This window comes from Oryzias melastigma, linkage group LG6, assembly GCF_002922805.2.
Source record: "Oryzias melastigma strain HK-1 linkage group LG6, ASM292280v2, whole genome shotgun sequence".
NCBI lineage: Eukaryota > Metazoa > Chordata > Actinopteri > Beloniformes > Adrianichthyidae > Oryzias > Oryzias melastigma.
The window spans coordinates 22,368,316-22,386,301 of NC_050517.1; the positions used below are offsets into that span (position 1 = coordinate 22,368,316).

At 38.2% G+C, this 17,986-nt stretch overlaps 1 protein-coding gene across 6 annotated transcripts in view; it reads left to right on the forward strand.

Moving 5' to 3' along the window:
* The window catches only part of LOC112152479 (transcription factor Maf), a 99,998-nt gene that overhangs the window by 74,886 nt on the left and 7,126 nt on the right, over positions 1 to 17,986 (forward strand). For 3 of the 6 annotated variants that reach the window (XR_002920308.2, XR_004948081.1, XM_024282088.2), the window contains exon 3: positions 3,210 to 5,112. The exons of the other annotated variants lie outside the window; for them this stretch is intronic. The gene's annotated coding sequence lies outside the window, so the exon portion shown is untranslated. Of the gene's footprint in view, positions 1 to 3,209; positions 5,113 to 17,986 lie in introns of those variants that run through there. 6 annotated transcript variants of the gene reach the window in all.

Below are 17,986 nucleotides of genomic sequence, written 5' to 3' on the forward strand. Positions count from 1 at the left end.
TTTTTTTTTTCCTCCCTAAAACTGACAAAGAGAGGAACAACGCTGAACTGAAGGAGACTATTTGTCTGAAAGTTGTTGCCACTGACAAGCAATCTAAACCACGGAAAGCGTACACATTTATCAAATTAATTTGTGCAACATGCGCTGCACCCATGGCAGCTTTACTTAAAAGCAGAGACATAAAAAATGTTATGGACTCTCGTAATATATCTTGACTTCATAGACATCATTTCCTGAGGAACCGAAACTGATTTTGACCAAAAGGGAGAAAAATGGCGAAGCTGCGTCCGCACTAATGGATCAATACGATTAGCACTCCATGTGAGTGAGTGAGTGTGCAGAGGGGGGTGGAGCCGAGGGAGGCGAGAACAGCAAAGGTTAACATCATACATCAGCTGCCATCTGCATACGTCTCTGCAAAGACAAACCTTTTTGTCCCTATTGATAATGTTGATCACTTTGAGATTTTACACAGCTCTATACTCTAATCAAAGGAGGAAAAACTTTCTAAGATGACAGAGGGATTCATTAAAACAGTTTATCACCTATTCAGTTGTATTGTTTAAGGCCAAGATTTGATTAAAAAAATTAACTAATTAATTGCAAACCTGCAAAAAAATGAGTTGCGAATAATCACTTTTATTATTATTATTATGTTTTTTTTTTTTTTGCAAAAAAGGTTCAAGCATAATGCATTGTGGTCTATATTTGCTAATGTAGTGAGCATTGATGCACGCTACTTTTTCACAAAGACTTCTGGGAAAATTGTAGGGCACTCGATTTTAGAATTGTAGATTTGGACATCGATGCAAAATGGTGAATGCTCTATATGGTGTCTATGTAGTGAGTAGGGAAAGAATCAGACATAGCTTAAATATATAGTTTTCCTTTACTGGTGCAGTCGAGGCTCAGCGACGCGTTGATGTGTTACCATGACAATGTGCCGGACCATGGATCAAATAGTCAGCTCAACAAAAAAATGAAAAAAACAAGATTAAAATACTAAACTTAAATATTTATTTCTTTTGTAAGTGACTATGGTATAAGTGGGATAAAGCCCAACAAAGTGTGCATTATCAGAAATGAACAAGTGCTGTGGAGACCTGAACTGTTTAAGGCAAAGACAGTTGCTTCGTGTTAATTAATATTAACGCGTTAATTATTTTTTATTAATCGCGTGCGTTATTGTTCATAGCTCTAGTAGTTTTCCAATAGCTGATTAATTTTCTGATATTTTTTTTTTTATTTTTTACATTGTGTTGTGTTTGTATCCTTCTATCAGTAAAAAACAAATTACACAAAGTAAAGAATTTGGGGATTTTTTGTACAATTTCTCACACATAATCAACACTCGCTCTGATACGATTAGGTGCATCTGCTTTGCTGCCATCCTTAAAACCCTCCTTGATCCTTGGGTTTAATGTTGCTCTTCCTTTACCATTTAGGTCTCGGCTACTATAGGAAACCATCAAATATTTATGCAGCATTTTCCCTGATCCTATAGCCTGTAGGAAAAAGGAAATGGTCACAGTTCAAGTTCGGACTTTGGTTTGAGGATTTCTCAGACGTTCTTTTATCCACTAGTTTTTCCCCATTATCTGGTCAATACGTCTATAATATAATGAGTCCAAATATAAAATCATATGGCAAAAAAAACATGCTCAGTCACAAATATATTGTGCAGCTCTTGAACAGAGAAAGAAAAAAACAAAAAGCAGAACTGAATTACACTTCCCAGACTCTGAATGGCTGCCGCTGTTGTTTTATGGAGCAGGAACAGCCTGATCTTTGTGTTGTTTTTTTCCGTGATTGATTATAGAGGCCCCGGGCTCATCAGAGTGTGCTGCGTTTTGTCTAAGTATTTACTAGAATACAGGGAGGATAAAAATTCACAGCCTCAGCCATGACATTGCAGAGGCAGAGGGCAATATAAACAAACAAGTAGAAAAGCAGAGGAGGCCCTCACGGAGGGAGGTTACAACATGCTGCACAGAAGGACACACAAAGTTGTTGGGAGGCACACATTTGTCCCACTGCAACTTTTCTGTGTCAGACAGTGTAAAATAATACTTTTGTCGTTCACTTATTTGATTAAAAATGAGTTAAAAAACAATTAATAAACCTTATGTCATTTTAAGCTAATAAAACTGTTTATTCACATTAAAAAGTTGTAATAAAACTGGCTACAACTCTGAAATCTTGTGGAATTTCCACTTCTGGCTAATGATGTTTGTCAATTTCCATTTCCAAGTAATTATTTTCAGCCGCCATCCAAAATGGCGAGCGAGATTGGAGCTATCCAGCCGTCCAGTTTCAAGCTGGACAGAGAAAGCAAAAACGTACACGGATCTAGTTGTCAACAAGTGAATGCATCAGAATGGAGCAGAGCAGGAAGGCTGTGGCCCCACCCATCGTATTTTTTACATCACAAATAATATATATATATTTTTTTTCTAACTGAATTTTTTGTCTGCTCCTTTTTCAAAATGATTTTAATTAAAAAAATATATTCAGAAATGCAACCTGGAGCTTTAGTTTCTCAATATTTGTCCTTCATCGTCAGGAAAAAGCCTCAAGAACACCAAAAAGCAGATTTCCAACAGAATATCTGTTCTTCTTTTTTATTTTTGTTGCATAAAAAACACACTATTTTTCATAGATCTTTGGGCTCCTTCTTTTTCCTCCTCCTGATGTTTCCAAGACTTCTGAAGGTAAACACTTCCCAAGCCTTGCAAAGTTTTCTGCCGCTTTCCATTAAACTGACGCCATATCAAATTATCAATGAAGTTTTAAATAGTAATTGTGAGTTCCAGGGCTGCTGAATTGAACACGATTGATTAAATATGTTTTTTTGAAGTAATCTGTATCTGTGTGTCGACACGATTTCCAAAGGAAAAGTCTGAGCTTGAGTTGGAAAAAGAAAATGTTTGACACCAAACTATAACAGAACAATTTGTTGCAGTTTATTGCATTGATTTCACAGCGCACTACTTCTGGGACGTTCATGTTTCAAAAATGAGGAATTGGGAAATTACACACCTGAAAAAGTCTCTTGAGTCGTGTCTTGTGCAGCTGTCAACAAAAATGTATTCTTTGTGATTCCTCAAAACAACTACAAGTCAGATTTTTTTCATCTCCATCTTTAGTTTTTTTCTCAGACTGTCACATCCACATTCATTCTACATGAAAATGTTTTTTTGTCCATATAGGTGTTGAACAATGAAGGGTGGGCTGCTGGAGGGGAGCAGGCGGCCGGCTGTGATGTGCTGTGGACAGGACAGCCCTTGGCTCTGTCCGTCAGCGTGTGAAGCCCCTGTGTGCAGCAGTGTGGACTGCCGCTCAGGAAACCTGTCAGGGCGACAGAGAAAGACTGACACTCAGTGGCACTGAGACGCTGCACCCTTCAATCTTTCCCTCCTTTTGTTTTTTTTTTTCTTACACCACTAGCTCCATTCAAGGTCCTCTGATTCAACCTCTCATCTTCTTAGTCTCCATCCATGTTTGAATATGAAAAAAACATTTTTGAAACTTGCAATAAGGTTCATAAAAGTGCATGCAAAGAGTATTTCTGAGGTGAAGTAGACTGAGCTTTGTGTGAGAATGCAGATGTGGGAGGCGAGTCGATTGCATCATCTTCCAAACCTCAAAACGGTGCTTGTCAGACGATAATCTACCCACTCTGCAGATTACAGTTCAGATTAAAATCTATGAACACCAGGAGATACGTTGTGTGTGAACATTTTTCACCATTGTGTGCGTGTGTGTAGATTTACTGAATAAAGCACACAAACATGCACTTCCTCCTTCAGCCTCAGGGGCCCACCAGCTTATTATGAGTTCTTAGTGGGAGAGAGGAGAGAACAAGAGGCCGACTGCACTTAAGTGGCAGCAGACAGCCGACATGGGGAGATTTACTTCATTTATTCTTGCTCTCAAAGATTTACAGAAGCTCAGCGTGTGATTAAGAGAAACTCCCTGTATAATTCTATAAAGCTGGAGTCTCTGCTGGCAAATGTAGCCGTGACAACTGTGTGTGGCAACACTTTGTCTACGAGTCGGCTCTGGAGAATATTGCAACGGGATGAGAAGCAGTTGTAACTTGCATCTGACAAACAGCTCTTTTTTTTTGCTCCCAGACCGCCGCTCATCCGTTCCCTTTTTCTCTCCATCCTCATTCTGTCAGCGACCATGCTGAGAGAGTGTGTGTTCATGTCCTAATGTATGTGTGCTGATGTCCATTCCCATCCTGTCAGGTTTATTTCTGTTGTGTTTCTTAATTAGCTAATAAAGGTCATGGCATCTCTCAGTCAGGGAGAGAGGCGGCGCATGCAAATGAGCCAGAAGGTCAGGTAGATTAGTGACCGGATCACTCTGGCAAAATACACACACAGCCAGGCTGCCATACAGAACCTGCGTCTGCAGCTTCCTAGATGAAAAGTTTTCCTCCTTTAAGATGTTCACTGCTGATGTTCTGTTTGTTGTTGCAAACCTTTTTCCTAATGCTTTTTTTTGTATGACTTCTACACCAACTCATTACACCCAAAACTCATGCTAACTCTTTCTGTCTGGATGAGTGATTGTGTAGTTAGAATGACAAAAATAAAAAGTTTTTAGGCAGGATATAAAAAGTGAAGACGGTCTGTAAGATCTGGAAAGAACTTCTTATATCTATATTTGCAGTCATTTTAAAGAAAGTGTTTGTTATATTTGGTAAAAATAAGTCATTTGAGAAAATGTTCCCATTATTATTATTTTTAAAAAATAATAAAAATGTGAAAAACTGTCACTTTGTCAATGGTATTTGCTAGCTTTTTTTTATAATGGTAGTCAGGGCTGGAACATGGTGACCCTAAAGTGCTGAAAAACGCATGTTAAAGATCACAAAACAAAATAAAAAGGCAAAATATATATTTTTTTAAAACATCATAGTTTAGAATTTAAAACAAAATTCCAGAAACCAAAAAATAAAAATAAAATAAAAAGTAAATGTTTCTATAAAACAAAAATAATTTCCAGAAATCAAAAAGTGTTAAAAAAATTTAAACAAACGAATAAACTAGAAAAATGTGGCACTGATCGAACGATGACATGGCAACATCTTCTAAAAAAAAACAATATTTCTTTCAGCTTCTGGCCTTCTGGCTTCAGCCGCTGCAAAAGTTTGGTGATTGTTCAATCAACTCTTTACCAAAGTTTGGGTAAAACATGCCTTTGCTTTCCCTCTTTGTCAAAACTCAAATGACATCATTCAATCGGGGATTAACAGCATTCTGGTTTCCTATTTAATTCCTTTTTTTTTAGCATTTCTTTTTGATTTTGGAAATTACTTTGGTTTCTAAAATGTGTTTTTTCATCCTGGTTTCTGGATTTATTTTTTTATTTCCAAAATGTAATGTTTTATTCTTATTTCTTTTGCTTTTTTTAATAGTCATTGTAATCTTTAATATATTTTTGCATTAAGTGATTTGTTGACTCTTCAGGGCCACCGTACCAGGAGCTTATTCTACAAAGCAAGTCAAGAGGAGATATCTGATGCAGCGCATCATCTCAGATTGATATCTATCATTCATAAAAAAGGCATTTTGGACTGTGTTGGACATGGTTCCTTTAAATTTGTAGTGTTGACAGAAGTAGGATAATTTTAGAGATCCAGACAAATAACATCAGCAAACTTCAGTCTCTTCGAGTCTCAGTTCTTCTGTTGTTTTAAAGTTTAAGTCAAACTTTTTGGGGATATATTAATGAAAAAAAAAGTATCATTTTAAAATGATTGGCTTAAAAAGCCATCATTTTTTAAAAAAAAAGTTAATTTGAAAGCATAAACAACAATTTAGCTATTAAAAAATTAGTAAATTTTAGTTTTATTTATTTAGAGATTATTGTTCAATAAAAAGTAGCAACAACTGTCATTTCTTTAGCTATATTTTCTGCTGGATAATATACACTACTACACTGCTAAAGTAGCTGAAGCATTATTGCACAACATGTGCTGTTTTTTAGACATGTGCTGCAGAACGTCTCCTGCGGCGTTGCAGCAGTTTCTCTGTGTGTGCCACCTGGCTGCCTCTGTGATCTCACAACCACAAAGATCGCAGAGATTCCCACAAAAACACACTGAAGCCACAACTTTGTAAGTTGGGCAGCTGCACGGTGTGTGGGGTCGCACACAGCAGCCAAAGCAAAACCGCAGCACTCTGGGTTCCAACAGTGCAACCTTTGTCTCGCACCAACACACGTTCTCACTGCAGAGAAACTTCAGCTGGTTTGAAATGATGGATAATCGGCAGGTATGCTGTGTGGCGTAAAGTTTTTTCTTTACAATTTGGAATTTTTTGCACTTTAAAGATGTACTCTAATCTTTTTTTATCCATTTTAAAAGCGTTCCCAGTGGTCTTTACATTATGATTAATCAAATTTTAGCCAAAAACCCCCAAAACTGTCATTTTCTAGGACATAGTTTCTGTAGGAGTTCATCAGAATTTTCCTTCTGGGTTGTGGCCAGGACTTCCCCATTTCCCATCATCCCTTTGTTTACTCTCTCTCCTGCTGTCTTACAGCATTTCACAACTCCAACCTAACAAACAATTAACAATATCGAAGAAATCCAGCCGTACAGTTTGAGCCAGATGACATCTTCTCCTGATTCACCACGATTTGTGTAACAAACTACTTAGAAATCAAGTTTATTGTTTCTTTATAAACAATATGTCCTCTATTATTACAAAAATGCAACAAGAACGTGTTAAAAACACCATTTTCATCAGAGTGGGTCTGATTGTCATAATATAAGCGATAAACGCGTTCTCTTCTCCTAGAAAGAGTTCCAATCTAGCACAGAAATGATGCACTTGTCTGCATAACATGTGCTTGACTCCTCCAGCAGACGAGATAAGAGGTTTCCCGGATGCTCCAGTTGCTGACAATGTTAACACTGTAGTGTTGCGGTGGATCTGTTCTACCTATTTAGGTCTATCACCTTTCGCAGCCGAGCTTGTCTCAGTGTCCTTTCGCCCTAAATCACCAGCTTGTCTCAATGTGTGAAAGATCCTTCTCTCTCTGGGGCCATAACTCATGTTGTCTGTTTCGCTGCTCTCCCGTTCCACATCCCCGTCGCTCCGTTTTTCCAATAACTCACTGGGTTTCTCTCCATCTCTAACCTGCTCACTCACCCCTCTCTCATGACCATCCACGAGCATATCTTCGGAACGTTTCCCTCATCTTTCTGACGGGGCGCTGATGCTCTGAATCGGAAGAGGCCTCTATTTTTCAATCCAAAGCTATGACAGAAATAGAAAGAAAACTTAAGATAAAAAAGCCTTTGAGCTTATTATAATTCTGATTGCAGATGAATGCATATCAGAAAGAGTGAAAACTCAAATACCAGTGAGTCAAATTCATGCAAAACTTTCCCACACACGATAAAGACACGCCTGTAAACACACCTCTGCTATCTAGACTCGCAGGATGTTGGGCCCGCAGCATTAGAGCGCAGCTAAGAGCTCGAGTCAGATTGTCAGCATCATATCTTCAGCTGAGCAGACTGTCGAGTAGATTTTCTTTGTTTGGATCCTTTCCTCCTTCAGCTCCTCCTCTTCCTCTGCTGATCACTCATCCAGCTGTTGTTTCCACCACATTCTCCAAGCTTTAGCTGTCCTCAAACACGGAACGAACCAAAAAAAAAAAAATATATATCATCCACCTTTTAATTTTAAGTTGTTTCACTTCACTGATCCCTGCAGCCTCAAACCGGGAGTCAACACTTCCCCACAGCCCTGTGTGACTTTGTCTCTCCTTTCCTATGCAAACAAGTCTTCTGTCTTCTAAACGTGTCTGCGTGCCCTCGGGGACCTGAGATTTAAAGCCGTTTTCAGAGGAGTTTAAAAAGGTCCGATCCATAATTGCCGAAAGCTCTTCGACCGTCTGCAGACTTAGAATAACATGCATTTAAATGACTGAATTCAATATCTGCATCTGCTGTATATCACTGCTAGTCATGACTCACGCTGCGGCCGAGTGGCGTTGTTTCAGATTTAGTTTCACGTTAGCATCTCGCTGATTAAGTGCTGGCCAGTGTATCACAGAAGCACTTGTTCATTTTGTTTTTTCCAAACAGACACAATGGAATGTAATTAGTCAGCGGTGGCTTGGTGCTCAGCCTGTGTTTGCTGCTAATACATGCTAATAACAAAAAGTGAGGCCATATGTCATCTGCTGCATTAGCCGGTTTTGTCAGGCAGACTGCTAGTGAACATACATTAACTGTGTTTCCAGCCTCTGATTACAATAAATGCTCCTTCTCATACAATAACAGACCATAAATTAATACAACATGCAGTTGTAAATATTATTATGCTTCGTATTTACAGTGTATCTGTGTGTGAGGATAATCAGCCTTAACATAGAGGCTAAAATAAACTCCACAAGCCGCCTCTCTTAGAATACACCACCGATGGACTCCATCTTTTTTCCTTTAATCTCTGCAGAACAAGGGTCAGCTGTGAAAAGCTTATTAAGGTATAATTCACTGCTCTGTCTGTGTCATTTGGGCTAGCATTATCACAGAGGCTCACGGCGGAGAGGAGAAGCCCTGCGAGAGGCGAGCATGCATGTGTGCTGGGGCGTGCTTCCATATGAAATGTACACCGGGCTGAATCTCTGTGGTGTTAATGGCTTTTTAAATGTCAGGGAAAGTCAGGGAATGATAAAAGAGAGATCTGTTATCCACTGTCCTCATGATCACCGAGGAGCACACCACTGCTCTCACCTCACCGTGGAGGCTCGCTATGTGTGTGTGTGTGTGTGTGTGTGTGTGTGTGTGTGTGCTGATGTCGGCATGATTTATTCACCAATCAGATTAGCTCTGGGAGAGACAATGAGAGAAAAAGACTGGAATGGAGAGTTAGGATACATTCTGGCTTATTATCGTGTTTTTTATTGTGTCTTCATATAAATCAGCTCACTATTACTATATTATAACATGTAGAGGCCTATGCTAATACCACAGTGAAATCATATGGAATATGAAGTACATTTGACCGCATTTTATGAGTGACTTTTAAGGTTCATGACACACGGGAATACTTTTTTTTAAGTTTTTTTTTTTGTTTTTTGTTTTAATACAGCTCATTTGTGAGATCAGAAATGACCTCTGAGTGTGGTTCTGTACGGTGGCCCTGAAGTACAAATCACACTAACAAAACAACGCCACGCAAAAACGTATTAAAGATCACAATTAAAAAGCAAAACAAATAAAAAAACAATATTACACTTTAGAAATAAAAACACATCAATTAAAAATTAAAAGAAAATAAAAAATAAAATATTTCAGATACAGAAATGATTTTCACAAGTCAAAAAGGAAAGATTAAAACACACACACACAAAAAAATAAACGGAAAAAGTTGGTACTATAGGACATCACTGACTGGATAATGTCGTTTTTGACATTTGAGTTTTAATTAAATGTGTTTTCAAAGTTTGCATACTAATAAAAGTTTTGTGATTAGTGTGGAGTACGGATATTTTCTGTATTACCGGTACTTCATGCCAAATAACTTTCAGTTAACATGATGAATAAACATAATCATCTAATCTCAGTATCTACCTTTTAGGGTTTCTTCTTTTGTCTCATTTTTAACTTTTTATTTTGATTTCTATAAATTACTTTTGTTTTCCAAAATGTTTTTTCATTTTTTTACAGAAGAAGACATTACTGATCATTTGACATAAATAGTGGATATCATCATTCAATCAGCGATGTCCCATAGTATTTACCATTTCAGGTTTTCTTGTTATGTTGAACTTTTTAACATTAAATTTTGATATCTGGAAGTTGCTTTTGTGTCCTGACACTTATCATTTTATTTCATTTTTTTATGTTTTGATTTTTAAAATGTAAAGTTGTTCTTTAATTGTTTGTTTTTCTTTATAATAGTGGTTGTGATCATTAACAATGATTTGTTAGTGTGAAATAATTTGTTTTTCATCTTTTTATTTATTTTTCCTTCATGAATATGAAGGTTTAAAAGAAAGTTTGAAAGGTGAGACTTTTAGTTGATTTTCTTTATTTTCTGCAGTGAAGGGTTCTTTCTGCAGAAATCTTTTTACAGACCTACAAGAAGCATATAAAACCTAAATCTCAACTCTCTGTTGGGTCAATATCTTCCACCTACAGTAAAAAAAACACAAAAGTAGAAGAAATCACTGGTGGATGTTGGCTCAGACGCTCTCTGGGAGCTTTTAAGCTTTTCACTACAGATTTAAAGCCTCTGTTAGACCTCCAGTGTTTATATTTTTTCAGCACAACTCTGGCACTGCGCTCGCATGACTCCCACTTCAAGGAGACAAAGTCAGTTTTTGTGGAGCGACAGAAAGGTTCGCCAAAATCTGAGTGTGTGCACGTGTGTGTGTGAGAGAGGGGGGGTTCGTCCAGTGCGTTGGCCTGCTTCAGCAGAGGGTTGAGTGATGTCACAGCAGACTGCATTTTAATGGAGAGGGAAGCAATTAGACAGAGGACAGGCCGAGAGGTGGGGAGGTGGAGGGGCTGTCTGTGTGACACGGTTCACACACAGTTCCTCACACACGCTCATTACGGAGGATGAGTTAATTAATTGCACAGTGATTCACGATAGTCATAATTAATCTCATAGGTATGCAAGTGTGTTTTTGAGAGGTGACCCACCCTCCCCCACAATTATGATGCACCAGAGGTACAATCCAAGATTTCTCTTGTACATAAATATTTAGATATCTTATTTTTAAAAGTGGACATTTTTGATTTTTGTTATTTAGTTGACATATTGTAGTGCAATGTAACCATAAAATTACGCTCACACCACCAACTTTTAACAAGACCTTTATGTAAACACTCGTCAAGCACTTTAACACCTTCCTTGAAGACCCAAAGCGCTTTACAGTCGCAGAACCAGTTCTCACATTTGGCCCACCAGAGGCAATGTGGGGTTCAGTGTCTTGCTCAAGGACACTTCGACACTTTGGCGGTCAAGGTGGGAATCAAACCTGCAATCATCCAGTCAGAGGTCGACCGCCCTGCTGCTACACCATGGCCGACCGTGCAGTCGTGGGTTCAACGTACAAAGCAGGCGTTCATAATCGCGCTGAAAGTTCAACCAGTAGAACTTGTTGATGCTGAATCAGATGCAATCAGAGACTTGGCTTTGGTAGTGAGGTGTGGGTAGCCATCTTTTCAAAACACTGATGTACTAAACATGATCACTTACGAGAAATGAATATTTACCTTCTTTTTAGCCATAATTATAAGACTGAAGAGGGGCGGCCGTGGTGCAGTGGTAGGGCGGTCGACTCCTGATCAGAAGTGAGCGGGTTCGACTCCCGCCTTGCCCGCCCATGTGTCGAAGTGTCCTTGGGCAAGACACTGAACCCCGAATTGCCTCTGGTGGGAGGTTGGCGCCAGTGTTCGGCAGCGGAGCCACCACCAGTGTATAAATGTGTGTGTGAATGGGTGAATGGGTCTGTGACTGTCAAGCGCTTTGGGCCCTCGAAGGAGGGTAGAAAGCGCTATACAAGTATACGCCATTTACCATTTGAAGTCTTTGATATATCAGAAAAAGTCTAGATCAAGATTAGCAGTTTTTGCACGGTTTTGACTTTTTGCACCAAGCCTCCTTCAGTTGTAGGGGGTATAAAAAAAACAGCATCAACACCAATGCTTGTTCATGAAACCATGTAAAGCATGTTCTTGCAGAAATCCCCAGTGTGAATGTAGCTTTAAGTTATGTTCTAAACGTCTTTGGAATCACGTGCAAACAATCTCTTCCAATGAAAAGTCTATGCAAATCCGTTTTGGGGCTTCTGCGTTCATAACTTTTGCGTTCACATTTTTAAGACAGTTTTCAGGCTCTACGATAAAACGTGCGGCCATTGAACATGCATTGAAAATTAAACCAGTTAAACTTTGACCAATCAGGGACTCAGATTTGGTAGTGATGCATGGATGATGCCCCTTTTAATTAATAGAAGTGATAACCGTTGAATTAAATAACTGTGGTTTGTGCCCAATCTGAATTACATGAAACCAAGTATTTTATTGGAATAGAACCATAAAGAAAAACATTTTTACACCAAATCTTCTTGAACATGCGTCACTTGATTGTAGCGTAAGACATAATCAAGGAAACAAAAGAAAAAGGTCGACTATCTCTGATGGATGAAAGCATTCATATACCCTTCATGCTATAAAATAAACGACTAAAATGAACCACTTTTTATTTTACTCTAAGGCTTTGAAAGCAAACACACTGAAACATTCATTTACCCTATAATACTTAACTACATCATGTTCAGAATGGCCTATTTTCATCAGAGCTCTTAGCACATTGTTTTTCTTTTTGGGAGGGGGGGGTTGGGGTGGGGCTGTCTAGTTTAAAAATGACGTGTATTCATCTTGCACTGCCCTACCCATGATCCTTTGCATTTATCTACATGAGCCGGAGTGGTGGAGCAATCGCATTTGGAAATTAAACATATAAAAGAGTTAAGGATAGCTCAGCTAGCAAAAGCATAAATCTCTACCTGTCAGTGTGCCCACCTGTGCACATTCAGATTATAGTTATGATTTTTCTGTGTTTGCATATATGAGCCTAATTTATTAGAATCAATACTGAGATTATTTACAAGCTAGTCCTGGTCCGCCGCCAGTAAGCCCATTAGACGCATTGTTGGAGAGTGGTTATATGATCAAATACACAATAGTAATTGGGAGTGGAGAGAGGCCAGAGTGTTTCTCAATGAGGTGATTATCTGCGTGCAGGTTATTGTGCTATTTCAGCATGACATGTAAATCTGCATCGCTGCATCAATCACGCACGCCGCTGTCAGCAGAGTGAGGTTTGAAAATGCTCAATGACAACGCTGAAGAATGATGGGGAGCTAAATCACAAGGAGCCGGAGTGAGAACGAGTTGAGGAAGAAACTGAAGGAACTTTCTTTGGAAGTTTCTTCATCGTCCGGTCGGTCACTGAGAGAAACCGAGACGATCCTGCAGCTATAGTTCAGCAGCACATTCATGTTTTCCCCATGTTTTCATGTTTTCGCTGGACAAAAAATAGATCAAACATGACAGAGATATACAGTAAAACTGAGTTTAGAACAAAAAAAGTGAGAAGATTCATAAATGTTAAAATTATGTTTAAAGAGCCCAAATTTCTAACAAGCACTTAAACTTTATATATCAGTGACGTTCAACACTTTTAGGGCTTCATGGTATCATTGCTGACCACTGTTTCAATACCCTCATAGTTTCAAACATTTTATACATTTAACAGATCTAAAATGAATTACCAGATCTTGTTTTAATTCATGCAAGTTATTTTTTTTTCCAATATACAAAATGATAATAAATCATTTGTTTATCACTGAAGATTGATGAGTTAAAATTATAAAAGATTAAAAAGGTTCATTATGGTGGAGCAAATAAAGTTGACATGGAATAGAATAGAATAGAATAGAATAAAATAGAATAGAATAAATTATTCATCCCGCAGGAAATTCAAAAGTGGCCTATTAGTTAAAAATTGTAAAAATATCAATTAAAAATATGATAAATCATGATCATATAATAAAGAATAATATCATATAATAAAGGTAAAGCACACTAAGAAAATACATTATTTTTTACCTTTTTTTTTCTTGAAGTCGTGTGGTATTAAATGAAAAAGTCATATAAGAAGTTTAAAAAGGATTTTTCTAAATCCGTCTATCCATTTTCAGAACCCACAGAGTCTCTTTTCGGGTCACATGGTTGCTGGAGCCAATCCAGCTCCAGTTGGGCGAAAGCGGAGTTCACCCTGAACAGGTCGCCAGTCTGTTGTAGGACCGCAGATGCACAAACACGCACAGCTTAGAGATTGTGATTAATATATGAAACTCTTCAAAATAAAACTGAATATTAACTGAATATTAATGAATATTGTTGGTCCTTAGGATTTTTTGACCACCTTTGACTCTGCGTTGTTCATTATGTTTTGTAACTTTTGCAACAGTTTTGGTTCCATATTTATCTTCAGGTCCAAGTCAACACATCAAATCTTTTTTATTATCCCTTGAAGTCGATGGCTTTGATGCAGCTTTAGATGACTGCAAGAAATATTTATCACAATACAATAAAGTTAATAAAGCTAAAAAGTCATTGGTTTATCAAAGTATGGCAGAATATTTAGTTACATTGTTTTAGTAAACTTTCACATCTTAAATATTTTTTTCTACTAATTGGATTTTTTTCTTGTCAGTTCTTCTATGTATTCCAGTCAGAATTAAATATTATACATTTAATAAAAGTTTTTAAAAGCAAACTGTTTTTGTACAAAGGTCAGTTTGTGTCTATATTTATATCTTATTCATAAATGTTGGCTCAGTTGTTCAGAACTCAGCTTGATTTCTTATTTATTTATCCTTACACAAACTTTCTTTGAATTCCTCTTTCTCTTTAGATTTACTGCAACCAAACTGACACTCCTGTTTTCATTCAAGAGCGTTTCTAACAATGACACTGGCAGCTCTAAAGCACAAACTACTGTCCCTTACTTTGCTGATCAATTAGGCATAAACAGCAGTACGGTGGCCTGTTTGTTCAACTTTCTAAATCCTTTTTTCAAATGAAAATAATTAGGTCTCCAAAACATATATATACTGTATATAACTGCAGTTTTACAAGCTGGTGAGCATCAATAAGTAACTAATCCAAAATATTGCCTTTATTTTTAATACTTAACGCACTTCTCTGATATAAAACGCCTTGAAAATTTTAAGATTTTACTTAAACCATGTTTTGTTTTTCATTGATTTTTTTTTTCTTTTTTAATTTGAAATGTTTAAAAAAATGGTTTTCTACACACATGTGTTTAGTTTAGTTTAGTTTAACTGACTTTTTCTGGGTCTATAGGAAAATGGTTTTGTGTTTATTCATTTTAATAAAATTACAACTATAAGTGCAAATAGTGAACAGTAATAACAGGACAGGTACTATCATACTGATTTTTTTTTTTTTTTTTGGGTCAAAGCTTTAATTTTAGAAAACTATTTCATGTCTTAGGGAAAAATCTGTTGGTCTGGATACCTTGAGTTTGGTCTGTATTCAGTCTGCAGTTTGTCTTGTGGACAAAACCACATGACTAAAGACCTCTTCAGTCATTGGTCAGGGATTATGAGGGTGGGGCAAAGCTACAAAGAAGGAATAATGGAAGTTCTACACTTTGGAATCCTTTTCGGGATAATTCACTTATTTAAACTTTATTTTTTGTTTACCAATTTTTAAGCGTCAGGTAAAACACTTTATTTGTTACTTTGGTGCAGCAAAGGCATGCTGCAAGGAGGGCAACTAAGAGGGTGACATATAGATTGACAGGAAAACAGTCTGAGAAACAATGTGTATCCCCTTAAAAGTTGTTTTAATAACAATTTTAGTTGTTTTAATGTTCATTTAGTTAAAAACTTCTGCCTTAAAGACGCAGACTTCCAGTGATAACACACCTAAAGCACACAAAGGAAGTGACAAAGAGACAGAAGGGCTTTGCCGCTAAGTATGTGGTAGTTTCTGCATCATTTACTGAGGCTCAATAACAACCTCTCTCATCGACCGACACACCTGGCCACACAAAATGACACTTACTGTCCTCGGAGAACACATGTAGCATATCTTCTTTCACCTCACTGTGGCCTCCTCCAGCAGACACGCTGCATCCCCTCTTACACTATCTGCTTGGTGACAGATGTATTTATGTAATGGTTCTGATAGCTATTGATCCACACTATGGAGCCAGTTAAAAATATAGAGAAAAATGAGATTTCAAAATCAACGTGGCTTTGAGGCGAGGCTGAGTGACAGAGAGGCGAGGTGGGAGAAAACATGAAAAAAAAAAAAAAGGAAAAAAGGAAATCAATGGTATGGCGCTCAGGTGAAAAGTTCAAGTCCCAAAAAACCTGAGGAGATCAGATGTGGAGACAGGCATGAACTCTGTTTGAGTGCGTGTTTGGTGTGATCGCATGTGTGTGACCTTGACTTGGCCCGGTGGTAAAGTGGGGCGTCAGGAGAGTCAGTCTGTGAGCAGTCAAGCGTTTTCCCCACAGATTAGCAGGCGTTATTACTGCCACCAACCACTGGCCTGACAAATCCTCTTATTTCATTTTGCCTTCCTCTACCTCTCTGCCTTGCTCTTTCTCTTTTCTTTCTCCAAAACCGCCCTCCTCCTCCTCCTCCTCCTCCTCCTGAAACAGTTTTGCATGCTTCACCTTTCCCCTTTCCTGGCGTGCAATCAGTTTTTCCAAAAAAAAAAAAAAAACTACTCATCGTCTCTGCATCTCTGTTGCTCCTCTACAACTCTTCTCTGAAGTTTCTCCTCGTTGCCTGCTCCCCCCTCTCCCCCTCACCAGCCTCTCTATAGTGTGATGAATCTGTAGACAGGGGCTAATAATTGTACTTCAGCCCAAGTGCTCATTTTTCTTTGGGTTTGAAAGCTGTGACAGGCAGGGGCTCTCCGCCCACCCCCCAGTTTTACTCTCCTCCTTTTTCTTTTACCTTTTTTTTCTATCCCCACACAATGGGTGAGTAAAATAACTCAGGGTTTACAAGGTCATGCTGTCGTAGCGAGGACACGCGGGGGGATTCAGGATTTCCTCCAATGAGATGTGCTGAGGCTTCAGTAGAAAGTTACACAAACACACCTGCAGAAAGGCTACAAATGTCCCTACAAGGCTTGTTATGGAGGTGTGTGGATGAATGAAGTGCTTATTTGCACATTTTTTCATTCAAACCGTCAAACTGTATAGAAGGTGGATTTTAGCGTCACTGCGTCCCTCAAATACAGATATGAAGCTTCCTCATTTCAAAGAAATAAAACACTTTTATAGTAATGCAATAATACCCGGAAAATCCGCAAGGAAGACATAAAAAAATATTTGTCAAGCACATTCCTCACTTTTAAACACATTTATGGGGTCTGGGGTGTTCGGGATGGATCTCCAATTCCCAGCAAATATATTATAATCTCCACAGAAACTGTGTCCAAGCGAAGCACATCATCAGATATTGAAAGAAAATACTATTAGCATTGACCCATGTGCAGTGGTACCTTATGAAAATTGATCAGCAATTTGAATCCTTAAAGGAGAGGTGGGGGTGAAGAGGAAGAAGCAGGAGGTGGGGAAGGGAACAGAGAGTGAGACTTTATTGCCTGCTGTAGTTAGATGGTAAATTTCCTCCTGGCAGATATTTATTGGGTTAGTTGAGTCCAGAGAGAGCTTTAACATTGATTGTGATCATTAAATATATCCGCTCGAAATGGCAACATGGCATTCCTTCAGTCAATGGAGCCAATAGCGGCAGAACAAAGGCATAATCAAATCAATCCTCTCATAATTATTCTTTGAGAGGAGGAATTAATCACAAGAAGAAATAAAAACAATAATGGAAAATGAAATGGTCTGTCGTAAACAATTACTGCCCAAATTGATATAAACTCAGTGAAGGGGGAAAAAAAATCTACAATAAATCTAACTAATTAAAATAACATTCCAGTGTACATTGGTTATTTGGTTTACAGTGACTTTGGCTTATTATACTGTAGGAAGGATGTGTAAATACAAGAAAGAAAAGTGAAGAGAAGAAAGGATAAACGGATGGGATGGGGCGACTGCTTCTAGGGTCAAAGGATCAAGGTCCTCCTCTTGTGAGAGCCGTGATTCTTCCTCCTCTCTGCCTGCTGAGAGGAAGTGTAGTTATTGATTAGCTATCAGATGATTCCGATAGTGCCTGATCGATAGGACTTTGTATGAAAGCCAGGCAGGACACTCCTTTTTCACTCAGGCACTCGCCCAAGTATTGGCCACTGCAGTGCAGACCACAAAGACATTTCAGTTGTTTGTTCACATCCTGTAGATTATCCTTTGTTGACATGTCCGTCGCTCCAATCCAAAGCTTCCATGAAGGCTTTTATATGTATGGATGCAGCTG